Source organism: Lactuca sativa, chromosome 6 (assembly GCF_002870075.4).
Source record: "Lactuca sativa cultivar Salinas chromosome 6, Lsat_Salinas_v11, whole genome shotgun sequence".
NCBI classification, from domain to species: Eukaryota; Viridiplantae; Streptophyta; class Magnoliopsida; order Asterales; family Asteraceae; genus Lactuca; species Lactuca sativa.
In genome coordinates, this window is record NC_056628.2 from 42,590,966 (window position 1) to 42,604,182 (window position 13,217).

The following is a 13,217-nucleotide window of genomic DNA, read 5'->3' on the forward strand; positions in this document are numbered from 1 at the left end:
TTTTTTATCTGATTACACGCAAATTGACTCAATAAAGTTCTAATTTCATCCATTTAGATACACATTGGTTAAATCTCTTCCTTATACTTGTTTTTTTTTTGGATTTCGTTTTTTTTAGATAGAGATGGAGAAAGAACCACTTCACCAACTTGTTCGTGTGAGGTGTGTACATAAACCCTAAGTTCAAGCTCTACAACAGTTGTCTGTATGTACAATATGTAATTGCTAAAAATTTAAGCACTAAAAAAATCCTACAATCATAAGTAGGAATGAGTTAGTCAAATTGCCAAACACTTGAAAGGGTAAAATCGTAATTATTTAAAAATGACATTCATATTCAAAAAGTGGGTATGTGATATTGAATATTGAGAATCAAGTAATCAGGTGTAATTAGATGTTGTGCCGATAGTGTTAGGATGAGTGTGTGGCAAATTTCGATTCTTTTAAGGAAGTAATAGATCGAATAAGGGCATATAGGTAACTTTGCTCTACTTTAACATGTATATCAGATCTGATCTGTACCTTGGGTTGAGCTTTTAACATGGGCAATTGGATATTTCTAAACCATTAAGTCCAAGGAAACTAGGTGTTCTATGCTAACTATAAAAAGGGTTGTATGTAATAAAATCGTAATCTATTTCCAACACTAACTAATGTTCTAAGGCCCACTTGTGGCCCACTTATGGCGCAATTTTCCAAATTGGTCCAAAACCCCTCCAATAGGTCTTACCCAAAAGCCCATAATTTCCTTAGTCCAAAAGCCTGTTTTCAGATGGCCTACCAAGGCCCAAAGCAACTAGGTCCATGAAATGGCCCAAACCAAGGCCCAAAACTGTGAAGCCCATTCTGACTGAGTACATAGGGCATACTCATTTGTACGATGCGCGTACAGGCTTGTTGGCATGTACGCTACACGTATATGCTTGTACGCCCAACATATTCCTCTATCAAGCTAACTTTTTCCATCAAGCACTTAATGCTTAGCCCAAAGGTCCAAACCATAGATCTGAGTCCTAATCAATGTCTAGACCCATAAAGTCACTGCCTTTGTGACTTTGCATGTCTCAAATGAATCCAAACTCAAAATATAACATTCTAATTTCATATAAATGGCCCTAACTCATGCATATATGAATCTTAACCTCAAAAAATGGCAATTTTATGACTCAAGGAGAAAAATTGTTGGGTTTTGAGCATTCTAACACTCCTAAGTGTACATGCAACCCTAAATACCTTGGATCTATGTTTTCTCTATTACACATACAAATATGAACATCCAGGGTATTATCCTAATCTAGCATACAAAATAATGAATATAACAAGATAGAATACATACCTCTTTGATGTAGTATGTCTTCATGAAGCTTGAGTGCCAAGTGCCTCAAGTGTGACACCTCAAATGGTTCACACAACACCAAATACACTTGGAATAACTTGAGAGAAATCTACACTTCATGAAATCAGCTAGCCATTCTTTTACACTCTAGTGCCCGCTTTTGGTCAAGAATAAGATGCATATATAGTTAGGGTCACACCATGTAAACCCTAATTGACATGGCCTTTCATTTCCATGATCCATGGGTACAAATACACCATGGAGCATCATATGGGTTTTAGCCCAACTAGATAATCCATGGAGCATTAGCCCACTATATAAGTATGGATGACTTGCACAATCAACCCATATATTTAATTAGTCTTCTTTTGATCACTTAATTAATCCTAGATTAATTCTTGATCAATACTAATTAAATAATCTTATTATTCTTATTATTAATATACTAGAACTTATAATATATTAATAACCATAAGTGTCTTATTTCTCTCATTTAGTCTACCCAAATGCATGATGCCATGCAACCCAAATGGACCATGTCGGGTCGGGTCAAGTCTTACCAATTATAGTTATGGACTTAGACATTAATCCAACAGTCTCCCACTTGGATAAGTCTAAAACTATTATTGTGTATGACTTCAAGAACCGACTGGCAATCGTAGCTCTCAAAAGCTTCTATCGAACTCTGAGCTTGTAGATGAACTCTGACCTTGTCAATGACTTGTCCATTAGATAACGGATCATATATTCCTCCATTCTAGATATCATATGGATTGAGACATGGATTATAATCATTCTCTCTGTCCATTTATTGTTTCCCGATTTCCGATTTATGACGACTGACTAATTGAACAAATCAAATCAGTCCTGGCCCGGCCAAGCACTTCCATTTGTCATCATCAAATCATCGAGGGGCCCACATATATCACTTTTATCCCAAAGGTAAAAGGAATGGATAAACTTCGACTCATATGGCTTGTTCTACTACTTGTTGAATCATACACAAAGGCACGTTTTATAACACCGAGTTACCGAATGCGTTTTCGTGCAATCAATGTACAACCAACTCATAGTAACAACTCATATCTCTAGGTTTGAAGAATATAAGATTTATCATTTCATGATCAATCGTGATAAAATCCATGAAGTGATTCCAATGAGCACGGGTTGAATCCAATACTCAGAACTTATGAGCACTCATGAGTGTTGTAGCCCTTTGTCCAACATCTTAGACCTCTACAAGCCAACCCATGACAGTCTTGATTCATATATACTTCCAACATATGACCGACTGTGGATGGTTTGAATAACTTAGTCATTCCGGAAGAATAACCTAGTTTATTCTGGAAGTCAAAACATGCAAAATGAAACACAAGAATAATTGAATCCAATATGGTATCAAAACCTATGAACATAAATAAAACACCTTTTATTTATCACCATATGATTACACATTATTCATTGTATACTGTTTCAGCTATCTTTATTCTTGAATTTAAAACAATAATTATCTTATGCTTCAAGCATGTACACTATGTTTTCTAAACACCAGTCATGCCATACACCAAGTATGCATACTATGTTTGTCTATGATCTTCACTTTGTGAATTAGATCAATTGAACATAACTCCCATGATCCTCTTTCACAGTCCCAAATCCTTACTGCAAATGCAAGAATTCCAAATTCATGCCATTTACTAAAATCTGTTAGACTCTAAACTTATATGCATTGATCTTCTTGTAATGATTACACACAAAGTCACAAGGACCTGACAACAAACATTACAAAGCATTCCAAAGGAGATCAGCTCCTTGGAAACACCCTTCTTGCATTAAGTTTCCTAATCTTACACAGATTGAATAATTTCTAACTTTGAAACATTTCTAGATTCCATTTTGACTATCACTTCTGAACAAGAGTTGCCTCCTTACAGATTATGTCAATATGGTCCTTCCAGAATTATCACTATACTTCCAACTGAGCAACCAATCTTTGGTAAACCTTAGATTGTCCTCGACAATTGTTTAATCCTTTTTAGTCATATCCAGTTCTAGACCTTTTCCCTTCTTAATGCCCCATGCATTTGGAAAATTTAGAAAGGATGAATATAGCACATGTAATCGATCCTATATCCGAAGCATATGGGACACGATTCATGATGTCTCACATAAAGACTAAACCGGTCTTCTGCTATAACATTTCCATTTCTATTTGCCAAGTTCTCATAATTCAGATTATGAAAAGGGAATGCTGTAATCATAATCGAATTTTAGAATGCAAATAATGGAACCATATACAGAATTTCCTTATGTTGAGCCATTCCAACATGAAATTCATATATATATCCTTGACTAAATATGATTAAAACCTCAATCTAAGCTTTTAGATTTGAGATGAAGTATAATTTCCTCTCCCTTAATTATAGCAAAACAACTCTTTCCCAATTGAAACTTTTGTTTTCCATAATTAACATTGCTAACTTGCAATACTTATCATAATTATCATGCTCCCACTAACATGATGATTATTAGCATAACACTTATGCTCCCACTAGCATTGACATGTACTCAAAAATCAGCTCGACTTTTAGAAATCAATACTTTATTGACTTTCTTACCAAAGTTCAGATTTCTGATACTAGATTGCTTTGATAAAACTTTATCATAATCATACACCTTATCTTAGATAGCTCACAGGTGTGTCTAAACAATTTTTAAGAACTATGAAAAGGGATGTCATAATCATAGTCTCAATTGTTTAGACCTTTGCCACTTCTCACAAGTCCATGTTAGTGTGCTGGTAAACCACACACGCTCCACTAACGACTTTGAGAATGCAAATATCACAATTGCTATCTAGCTAAAATCTACTTAGTGAATGTGTTTCCTCACCATCATTTTCATGAATCGGAGAGACACCTTATGACACTTAGATTTAATGGTGTATGTGTTCTTATCCATGTGAATTGTCAAAACCATAGTCACAAGACAAGGATAATGACAAATCCAAACTCATATGGACTGAACTCAATCTTAATTTCTTGCCACCTGGCAGCTCAAGGGCCTGCCATTGCTTCCAGGTTGTAGTGCACCTAATTGAGAACTCTAAGAACTCATATGCAAAGCCAACTTTAACTGGAATGGGCACAGAATATGTCAACACGATAGGTTATAAACCTCAAGTCATGTGCTAGTGAAGAACTTCAGGTTTTATTCTTGATTAGTTCTTGAGACTTTCAAGACCTTTAAGACTCCCACTATCCTCTTGACATATAAGACTTTCTTGTCAGATATTCAAGAAATAGTGTGGATTCTAATCAAGACAAACACTTCACAAAATTGGCCTAAGTTGGTCTTTGTTTTATCCAAAACATCACAACTTACCAATTTCAAATGTAAAAGAGTAGAAAACGTTTACTCTTACATTTAAAGAGTGTTTTAAACCTTCTTTAAGACATGTCACTCAAGTTACAATCTTGGAGTATGACTCTAAGAATTGTTTTTGGAACGAAGTATGAATCATCTTCTTGATTTAACCATTTCAACAATTCATGACTCCTCTTCTTAGTCATAAGAATGCACTAAGATGACTTTAGAGGACCAATTGTAATATGGTATCTTAATCATTAAGATGATCATAAACATGATACTAAAGTACTCTCCCATCTTTTCAGATTTGAGAAACTTTTATCCTTCTGCCTAATTTGATTCTTCTTATTCGCTCTGCCTTACATTGGAACCTTTCCCAATGTCTCAGACTTACACTTAAGCTTGTAAGTATAACCATATTTACTAAGCTTTAGTAAATTATGACGAATAATCTTATCGATCTTTTGTGGTGGACTTGACCAGTGCACAAGAATGTGTACTCGATCCCTTAGTCCTTCACTTGACTTACACATCCATGTGAACAAGTAATTAGTCTTAATTTTCCCAATGCTTGAAAGTTCTCATTCATCATGCTATACAACTTGCATGATTCCAAGTTCCGGTCCAATTGAAACTTGGGTGATGAGAATCTTTCCTTATTTGGAAAATTTAGATATTACCACAAATGAAAGAATCAATTTCATATTTCCACTCTTGTTATTAATGGAATCATATCAGCAACAATTTTTCCTCAAATGCCATTGTAAGGATATTTTAAAATAAATAAAATCATCATTTTTCCTTTTATTTTAAAAACTTTGCGGAAAAACTGTCCTTACAATCCATATGAAAACTTGTTGTTATCTATTCCTAAGCAATAGCTCATAACTCCTAAGAAGTAGCTCAAGAATCCGATCTTCAACCTATGCGATAGAAATCCATCTACGCGATCAGATTCAGCATATTCTTTCTTTAAGTTTCTTTACTTTTCTTTGATTCTTAAAACATCAACATGTGACCCAGTCACATCATGTATCAAGAATCTCATAATAGAAACTTAGCAGAGTTAGATAGTGGATTTTACCTGAAGTATAGTCAAACATCCTTAGGTAAAATTAGTAGCTTTGCAACCAATGCCCCTTCCTTTGACAATATAAACATATGGACCCTTTGGTAATGGTACACAGGACTATCACAGACTTAGCTTTTCTCTTTACCATTTTGTCAACTAAGTTGACTATGGCCGACCCCTTTTCATTGGGAAGAGAATGCTTTTTCTGGATTTCCGGTGTCACCATTGTCAATGTCCATCAAGTTTTAGGAAGTTGATCTTAGCAAATAGATGAGATCATTAAGGGTCTTGTCATAGTCTGTTTCATAGGTGTCCCAAAGGAACTCACTATGTGACTTAGAAAGTGATTGAACCACCAACTTTCTCAAGACTTTGACACCCAACTCTCCCAGCTTGTCAATATGTGACTACATCTCCAAGATGTGACCATACCTAGACCTTGCCTTGCCAATAGGGCTTGAGTGACCTTAAACTTTTCAAGACCTTGTGGGTTAGGGAGAATAATTGGAGGAGGTGAAAGAAGTATGATTTCCATGGGACATCATCTTCATTTAGGAAAGCTTGTTTTAAGAGATTTGGGAAGATCATAAATGTCTAGACCAGACATCTTTTTGGGAGATATTCAAGATAGTTGATTTAAAATCCTTAATATAACACCCAATATGAAATAATAAGGCTAGGACCCACCACAATACTTATATAACTCGAAAGAGGGATGCCGTAATCCAAGCTATAAAATATTTGAAGGTAGGTGAATGACGATTCACCAATTTCCACCAAGAGAAACGGAATATATTATTAGGTTTTAATTGGTTTTGAAACTCCTAGATCTTTTAGATTCATTGAACTGTTCAATGGCATGTTTCAATCTCGAGTGTGCCCTTCAGGTTTTGTGACTGGGATGCCGAGGATCACAAAACAAGGTGTGAAGTAACCATGCAAATTACTTGGTACCCTTAAGTGTTTACCCCTCAATCGATGTGCCGGTTAACCACACATGCTCCATCGATACTATGATAAACATTAAGTTACCCTTTGCCTACCTTGTTAAATACGAGTTAGTGTGCCGGTTAACCACACACGTTCCACTAACTGACTTAAACAAAGTGCAAAGTGTAATTTCATGGATTAGCACCTTATTTACATTTTCCTAAGTAACTAAGATTGAGTATTATTAAGAGTTTAGTTACTTAGTATTTATCATTAATACTTTTAATGAAGGGAGAATTATAGTCCTTGTCCTACCCGTTCGGCTAACGACCCTCCACCGGTCAAGGAAACGGTGGGTGAGAGTGAACACCCATTAAACTGCCATTTTATAGGCAGTAACCTTATACCCCCTTATAGACCGGCTTCGTGAATGAGGCCTACTAACGGTAAGATTGACTTTACTCTTATACATATATATATATATATATATATATATATATATATATATATATATATATATATATATATATATATATATATATATATATATTATTAACTTATAATATTATAAAGTATAAGGGTTGAATTTTAACTTTTAAAATTCTAAGGGCTAACTTGGAATTAAAGTATTCATAAGTGAAAACTTTTCAAATTCCAAAACTTGAGGGAAAGTTTTGAAACTATTCAAAACTAATTAATTCCATAACTTATGTGTTTAAAGTAGTTTTAATCCAAAAACTCTTCAAGTTCCATAACTTGAGGACTAGTTATGGAAGACTTTAAACTAATAAAAGAATTATCTTTTCTTTATTTTATAACTTATGGAATTAATTAAGGTTACACTTTATTTATTTATTTATTATTTAATGAAGAGACTCTTGGTCCTCCATAACTTGAGGACAAGTTATGGAGTCATAAAACCATTTAATTAGAACTAGACTCTTCATTTTGTAACCTTTGCCAACTTTTATGAGTTTTATGAAACTTAAATGTGATTTTTCATATAACTTGAGGACAAGTTACAAAAACACATTTTAGAATCAACTCTTAGATTAATTTGGATTGAAAACAACTATTTCACTCAACTTTTCTATTAATCTAAGCAACTCATGAGAACAAGATAATTCAAATCAAACTTTTTCATGTAATTAGTCTAAGCCTTAAACTAATACAAAACATGAATCTATTGACAATTATCTCTTTGCAATTGGATTAGCATGAACATTACCACATCAAAACAAGTTTATAAGTCCAATAACAACTTAGGGTAATGTTCCTAGTCCAATTTCAGCCAAAAAGTCGAATTTATGTTGTCTGGGGGTCCAACTCGTCGAGTGCACGAACCAACTCGGCGAGTTGGATGCATTTTGCCTTGGGCTCGGCGAGTCTGCTGGGCAGACAACATCAAAACTCGATTTTTTCAGCTACTTTTGCAAGTATAACAAGAAAACAAGCCTAGGCTCTGATACCACTGTTGGGTTTTGAGTATTCTAACACTCCTAAGTGTACATGCAACCCTAAATACCTTGGATCTATGTTTTCTCTATTATACATACAAATATGAACATCCAAGGTATTATCCTAATCTAGCATACAAAATAATGAATATAACAAGATAGAATACATACCTCTTTGATGTAGTATGTCTTCATGAAGCTTGAGTGCCAAATGCCTCAAGTGTGACACCTCAAATGGTTCACACAACACCAAATACACTTGGAATATCTTGAGAGAAATCTACACTTCATGAAATCGGCTAGCCCTTCTTTTACACGCTAGTGCCCGATTTTGGTCAAGAATAAGATGCATATATAGTTAGGGTTACACCATGTAAACCCTAATTGACATGGCCTTTCATTTCCATGATCCATGGGTACAAATACACCATGGAGCATCCATGGAGCATCATATGGGTTTTAGCCCAACTAGATAATCCATGGAGCATTAGCCCACTATATAAGTATTGATGACTAGCACAATCAACCTATATATTTAATTAGTCTTCTTTTGATCACTTAATTAATCCTAGATTAATTCTTGATCAATACTAATTAAATATTATTATTATTCTTATTATTAATATACTAGAAATTATAATATATTAATAACCATAAGTGTCTTATTTCTCTCATTTAGTCTACCCAAATGCATGATGCCATGCAACCCAAATGGACCATGTCGGGTCGGGTCAAGTCTTACCAATTATAGTTATGGACTTAGACATTAATCCAACAAAAATAACACCAAGACTGGCAACTCTAAGCTTTAGAAACGATATGAACTCATAAGATCTCATCAATGGGACCAAAAGGGTCCATAAACCCAAACCAAAAGAGATCTAAGCTAAGAAGCATCAAGTTCAAGACTTTATACCTCAAATGAGTGCCAAATTATGATGGGGTTCCGGATCTATAAGCCTTCATTCTTCTAATGAAGCTTCAAGGATGGACACCTTCCTTCAAAGCACCAAAATACACCTTAAAATGGCCTTCTAAGCTCAAAAACACACAAGTATGGAATTAGGGTTTGAGTGTAGGGTAAGGAGGACAAGGAGGCTGATAAATGAGGGTTTCAAGTCCATAAGGATGCTTAAATAGTGGCCAACCCCGAAAATTAGGGTTTTCATTAAACCTTGCATATGCCCCGCGTACACCTCCGAAAACCCGATCAATACCCTCGCATGAGTATGCTAAGGCGGGCATGTTAGCTGCACCTGATCCCACATCACCTAGGAAGGAGAACTAAGCATTCCTGTAGCACCTGGTTCTTGGTACGTAAAATTTATCTAAGTATTTTACATTTTTAGCCTTGGACTCGGCGAGTTGTAGGCCCAACTCGGCGAGTTGTAGGCCTGACTCGCCGAGTGGAGACGGGTTTGGGTGCACGTTTAAGTTGGCGACTCGGCGAGTCCACATTCTGGACTCGACGAGTCCCCGCTGTCTGATGAAACCCTAAATTTCAAGGGTTTGCACCCTATTTAAACCAACCTTATGCGTCCCAACCTCGCCCTCTTCACCCTCAGAGCTCCCAACATCGTTCAAACCCTTATTCCTTGTGAGATTGAAGTGATTTGGTGTGTTTCTTGAAGATTTTGAGAAGAAAGAGGAGTAGATCAAGAAGAGAAGGAGGAGGCCAGGCATCCTTGTGTTATCTCAGTGATTTCCTTGAGGTATAACTCAGTTTCCCCCTGTTTTCATGCTTATAGTCCCTTATAGCTCCATTAAAGTCCTCATTGAGCTATTTCCAAGCTTGATCACGATTTAGGGTTTGTAATAAGTTGATTAACCCTTAGATCTAGGCATGATTGAGCTCCAGGAGCTCAGATCTACTGCCTTTATGGAGCCATATTGCATGAAAGCCCTAGATCTACTCTTTTAGTGCATTTTGAGCCCTAAAACCTTCATTGGTGTTTATTTACACGTAAAGTTGGAAACTCTACGTGTTAATCAGGCCCTATAAACCCAGATCTATGTATGGTATGAGCTGGATTCAAGCAGAATCGAGTATATAGTATTTGCATATGGCAGACTTGGCGAGTCGTTCATCGGACTCGGCGAGTCAAGTCGCGAGTCCCCGAGTTTTCCCCTTTTTGTGTTTGCGGAGTGGAATAGTGATTCATGGGGTGTGACTCAGTGAGTCGGAAGCCAGACTCACCCATGAAGGAACTCGGCAAGTCAATGCCCTGACTCGACGAGTTCAAGGCAATCTTCTTGCCTCAAGAACAGACTCGGCGAGTTGTTCATACAACTCAACGAGTCTCAGCATAGCATGTTCTTCGGATGAAGATGAACTCGACGAGTTGTTCATACAACTCAGCGAGTAGGATGAAGGACTATCAGACCTTGGATTAGAAGGAAAACTCATCGAGTTAATGCCTAACTCGACGAGTAGAGACAAGGTTATGGTCAGACAAAGGGATAGGGACTCGGCGAGTTGGCAGGCCAACTCGGCGAGCCGGGTCAACCGGAAGTTGACTTTGACTTTGACTCTTGGCTTGGTTAGGGGTAAATGGTCATTTTACCCTGAGGCCGATTAGCAGTAATTGACTGAGTGTTTTGTGGGGATTATAGCCGGAGGACTTCCAGGGCAGCAACAACAGAAGACAGTCAGTTCCCACGCAGATCAGCAGCTACATTGAGATGAGTTACCTTCCAGTAGCGGTGGGTCTACGGCCACAATGCCGACCCATCAGTAGGAGTTTTATGTTAGATGATTGTCTTTTTGATATCATCTAGGTTTGCTACTACCTAATATGTTATATGTGTTGGAATAGTGTCTAAGGCTACAACTATATTAGGCAAGTATTTGACCCAATTATGCATGGTCCTTTTGGGTTGCCTTCACCATAGCAACTTGACAGGATGATTTATAATGAGAGAAGAAATATTATTAATATATTATGAGTATAATATAAGGAATAATAATAATATTGTTATTTGATTAATATAAGTCATAAATTAATTAGGAATTAATTTGGTGACTTAAAGAGATTAATTAAATAAAAGGGCATAAACTGTCAATTGTATGATAGTTGTACTTTGGGCTGTAATCCCTTAAGGATAAGGGGTGGACGGTTTTAGGGGCTTTGGATAGACCTAGAAATCGTCCAAGGCTTATCATAATGAGATTGGATTGCTTAGGGCCTAAGTTATCCAATTAGGGTTTAAGGGTGAAACCCTAGGAGCCTCACAAGTATAAATAGACCCATGGGGTCAAGGAAATCGACACTCTTGCCTTTGGAAGAACCCTGGCCGAATTCTTTCCCTCTCCCCTCTCTCTCTGATCATCCTCTTGCTAAGTTGGTGTTTGTAAGCCATTAGAGGAGTGACAATTGTGACTCTAAGCTTCAAGGACAAGAAGATTCAAGCAATCAACTTAAGGTAATCTTCTGGATCTGTTTTTCTTATGTTATTACCTAGATCTATTGTTCAAAAGTCTTGGATACAATGCATGTTCAATTAGAGAAACCTAGATCCAAGCATTAGGGTTTCTATGTGCACATAAGAATGTTCTTATGGCTCAAACCCATCAGTGGTATCAGAGCCTTGATTGGTTTCTATTGAATTGATGCATTGGTTGCTTGATTGTTGATTGCAAAATTCGATTTTTGTCTTCTGCCTGATGAACTCGGCGAGTTCCATAGTGGACTCGGCGAGTAGGCCTCAACTCGGCGAGTCCATTGTGGTACTCGGCGAGTTCGAGCGTCAGAAAGAGTTAGTTTCGGGATTTCTTGCTGTTTATCTTATGGAAACTTGCCTTTATCTTAATGGGTCAATATAGATCCGATTTTAATATATATATATTTGAGTATAGTCTTGACCTAATTAAAGATATTTATCAATTAATTAAATAATAATTTCCTTATGTGATAATTGATTGATTATTTTAATTAAATTGGTAAATTGTTTTGCAATAAACATTTAAATAAATCAAATAAAGATAATTATGAGATTAAATGGTTAATTTGAATTATTTGTTATTTGATCCCTTATGTTTTGAAAAGTTTAAAACTTGTCCTCAAGTTTTGAAATTTATATTTTGTGATTAAAAGTTTAATTTAGACAATTTAAATTTCAAACCCTAGAATTTTACAAGTTTAAAATTCAACCCTATTACTAATATAATATTACAAGATTAATATATATGTATAATTAAAATGCTAGTCTTACTGTTAGTAGGCCTCATTTACGAAGCCGGTCTATAAGGTGGGTATAAGGTTGCGGCCTATAAAATGGCTCTTAATGGGTGTACACTCACACCCACCGCTTGTTTGATCGGTGGAGGGTCATTAGCCGAACGGGTAGGATAGGGCAACCTCATCTCCTTATTAAAAGTATAATATGAAATACAAAGTAACTACATGTTTTTCAAAATTCCCAATCCTAGTTACTTTAGGAAAAGTGAATTGATGCAATCCCATGAAATTACACTTTGCACCCTTGCTAAGAAGTTAGTGGAGCGTGTGTGGTTTACCGGCATACTAATTGGTTCTAAGCAAAGGTGGCAAAGGGTGATTCATTGTTTATCATAGTTCGATGGAGCGTGTGTGGTTTACCAGCACATCGAATAGGTGATTGTTACAATGAAGGCACCGTGTAGATTTGCATGGTTATTCACACCCACTTTGTGATCCTCGGTATCCCAGTCACAAACGAGAGGGGCATATCGAGATTTAAACATGCCATTGAAAAGTTCAATGAATCTCATCCAAACCTAGGAATTCTCAATACATTTAGAACTTAAAGTTATGTTTTCATGGTGGAGAATTAGTGAATCGTCATTCACTTACCTTCAAATTATTTGCATGTTGGATTACGGTATCCCTTTTCTAATATGTAAATATTGTTGTTGGATCCTAGCCCTAATTTTTCTTATTGGGTGATAATTAGGGATTCGAATTCTAATCTATCTTTGTCCTTTCTATTTGTAGATGTCGAACGCAAACAACGCTGCTGCTAGTTCATTCACATTGATGAGCCTTTGCCAAAAGGTGACTTTCGATGGGACGAA